The sequence below is a fragment of the Corvus brachyrhynchos genome, unplaced genomic scaffold (genome assembly GCF_000691975.1).
Source record: "Corvus brachyrhynchos isolate BGI_N302 unplaced genomic scaffold, ASM69197v1 scaffold11, whole genome shotgun sequence".
Lineage (NCBI taxonomy): Eukaryota > Metazoa > Chordata > Aves > Passeriformes > Corvidae > Corvus > Corvus brachyrhynchos.
The window spans coordinates 2507110-2510584 of NW_008236965.1; the positions used below are offsets into that span (position 1 = coordinate 2507110).

Genomic DNA, 3475 nt, shown 5'->3' on the forward strand with positions numbered 1-3475 from the left:
CGCCGCGCTAGTGCCGTGCAGCGCGGGTGTGAAACAGCGCCGTGGCTGCGCGGCGGACACCGGGCTCGCTGGAAGACACAGCGAAGGCGGGAGGCTCGTGCCGCGGTCAGGGTTTGTTGCTGTGCGGATTTATTTGGGGTGCCGAGGGGGTGCGATGCAGAAAGGCACCTGGGGAGAAGACCGAAGCACGATGTCCGTGTGCGTATGAAATGAGCACATCGAACACGGTGTCTGCTTGAACAGTAACATGTCACCGTACACGTGTTATAATCTCTGCTGGCCGTCAGCGTGAGAAGATCTTTCTAATGTCAACCTTTTTTCTTGTTACTGTCTTTTGTAGGCTGGGCGCTTATTGTTAGGGAGACGATGTGGATATAAGAGCTGCCCCAAGATGCGAACAACCTGAATGTTTTGTACGAAACAGGTAAAAATCCCACCAAACAGTTGCTGTTTCCAGAGTTTGGTATGACATAAATGCTTTAAGAATTGAATAAAATCCCTAATCGAGTGATGAGAGTCAGTTTAGAGGTTCACCGGGGAGTAAAGGCCAAATTCCCAACCCTTCCCTATGGGAAATCAAACTGACTTCTTCATGGGAACCTCTTAAAGACATAGAGGATGTTGCTGATAGTATTTCCGTGGTCAGGGAAACAGGTTTCAGTGCAGGTAACCAGTCATCTCAAGTATGTGTGTGTTGTGCCAACAACTGTGGCTTTGTCTGTTGGAAAACATGTTTGTTCTCAGACTTTGCCTGGCTTTGCAGGTCAAAAAAAGCAGGTTTGGGGCAGACAACCACGTGGTTGAAGTGTGATGATGGAAATCTGTGTGAAACTGGTATGCCTGGTTGAACAATGGTTGTAACCTCCCACTTTGACAAATGCTACTGTTGCCATGCTTTCCTGATGCAAGAGTTATAGTGAGTTCTGCTGGATATAGCTAGAGCAAACACATTGCCACTGTTCTTGATCTGAAGAAACTAACAGGAACACATCGTAAGAAACCTTCCAGTATCTATGATGGTGTTGCCAATGACAAAATGTATTTTGTCTTGCAACCCAATCATGTACATTGGTTTAGAAAATAAATTTTTATATCTAATCTTTTATCAGGCCACATGGTGTTTTCAATTTTGTGATAAATATCTCACTTCTGGGAAAAACAACTGAGATACACAAAGTGTAGTGGGAACATGATGCAATACTGTATTGTAGTTGCCTCAATGTCCGCACATGTACAATCTCTCTTTTATGAAAATGAACTGAAAATACTGGACTATGTCATTACTTACCTGTTTAAATTATGCAATAAATGCAGCGCAGTGTAAAATTACGGAAATAGTTCTTGTCACATTTGAAACAGCCTTTAAAAAGGACTTAATCCTTGCCAAACACCCTGTCAGGAATGTGAAAAGAATACACAACTGTTGCTTCTATTTTGACAATGAGATTGTAAATTTTACATATTCCGAGGAACTCTTGCTATTTTGATTCACTTATTTGGAAGTATTTGTAGGATAAAGAAAACCCAGGAAAGTCTAAAGCCTGCAAATGTCTAATTATTGTAGGATCATAGAATGGTTTGGTTTGGGAAGGACCTCAGAGATCACTGAATTCAAATCTTCCTGCCATGGGCATAAACACCTTTCAGTAGACCAGGTTGCACAGAGTCCCATCCAGGCTGGACTTAAACACTTCCAGGGACGGGGCATCTACAGCCTCTCTGGACAACCTGTGCCTCACAGCAAAGAATTAGCATTTAATCTAAACCTGCTCTCTTTCAGTTTAAAGCCATTCCCCCTTGTTCTGTCACTACATGCCCTTGTGAAAAGTCCAGTTTCTAGCCTTCTTATTTTCTAGCCTTCACCTTTAGGCACTGGAAGCTTCTATAAGGTTTCCTCAGAGCCTTCTCTTGTCCAGGCTGAATAACCCCGAGTAAAATATTTAAGAACGTTTCTAGGAGTTGACATTATGTCATATGTCAATATACGTGTATTGTACATGTATGTATGAATTAAATAAATTTTAAAATACTATAATTAAACGGTAACAAGTGTATTAATATAGCTCAAAAAACTATATCCGGAATTTTATTCATTGCAATACTCATTTAAGCCAGGTAACTACTTAGCCACTGATTTTGTACAGATGCCTAAATCAGAGGGGTCAACCCAAATCTCTGTTTAAATTAATACTTAGTAAGGTAATTTTGATACCAGTGGTCCTTGTCAGAGGCTTAAATTTAATTTTATTTAATTTTATTTAGGAGACTAGAATCGAGATATTATCATATTTTGATTTTTTGGTAGAAGCAAACTGTTCAGTGTGAAAGAGAAGGGGGTGGGGGGGGGGGTTTTGTGCATTGAAATGTTGAGATGTTTTAAATGTCAAAGCTGTTGTGGTTTTGTTTTGTGGCTAGGTTTGAGGTCCTCTTCTGTGACAGTGTGTAGGAGAGACCTGAAGATCATCTTATGCCTCAGCTTGACACAAACTGCAGACAGCAAAATGACAGTCAGGTAAAACATAAAAGTCTTGCTTAGCTTTTTCCACTCTTGCTGACCTATGAAGGTCAAAAGTCTGAGGAGTGGAGAAGGATGCATCAAGTTTTGGTTGTGTCATTTCTGCATATGGAAACTTAGTTTCTACTCATTTTTCTTTGTTGCAGCATTAGCTATGGGTGGGTACGTGCTTGCTGCAGCAGGAGATGTACCTTATGGAAAAGGGAGGGAATGTCCATCCTTTGAGACATAGGTGGCAGGAACACCTGCTGTAGGGTCAGTCTGTAAAGGCCAGTTGTTTCACAGTAAGTGCACAAGTAACAGGTTTTAAAACAGTGACTGGGGAGATGGAGCAAATTTACTGCATGAGTGAGTGAGATGGAATAGTAAGAAGTTGCCAAGTCGAGAGAGGTCTGGCCATTGGGATGAAGGAGTGAATAGGAGGTTGATTGTAGCACGAGGGAGCAGTAAGTGGGCAGTTGAACAGAGTGGGAATAGCCTTGGGAAGTCTTTGTGAAGCACCACATGGAATAGCTGGTTCATTGTGTGAAGCTGTGAAAGGTGGGAAAGACATTCAGCCTGGGGGTGGCAGCTATAGAGAAGGTACACTTGTTTTATAAATCAATGGGGAGAGGGTGGTAATGAGAGACTGAAAATAGGCTGTGAAGGGGGTGGGAACAGCAGTAAACAGGGAGAGGATGGCAGCCTGTGGCCTGCTATTTAAAGCAGCAGTGACATAGAAGGTGACAGGGAGGTACGTAGAAGGGTAGCAAACGGTTTGGGGGTGGTAGTGGCAAACCAAAGGTCCACGTAGGTTAGTTCATCCCTTACAATAAAATCAGAGTTTGCCAGGCAAAGGCAAAATAGCGAAAGCAAACGGGTGATGTTTGTACTAAGGCAAAGCCCTGCTCGTCCCTCCCAGGGCTGCGTGCAGTTTGTTCGCTGCTCAAGGGCTGCTCCGCTGAGCGCCGGCGGCTGCCG

General features: G+C 43.1%; 1 protein-coding gene across 3 annotated transcripts in view; it reads left to right on the forward strand.

Moving 5' to 3' along the window:
- The first annotated feature begins 6 nt into the window (after positions 1-6).
- The window catches only part of KLHL15 (kelch like family member 15), a 28288-nt gene continuing 24819 nt past the window's right edge, over positions 7-3475 (forward strand). Inside the window, exons 1-3 of one of the 3 annotated variants that reach the window (XM_008629233.2) lie at positions 7-198; positions 341-424; positions 2416-2512. The gene's annotated coding sequence lies outside the window, so the exon portion shown is untranslated. The remainder of the gene's footprint in view (positions 199-340; positions 425-2415; positions 2513-3475) is intronic. The other 2 variants (XM_017728416.1, XM_017728417.1) reach the window with 2 other exon arrangements.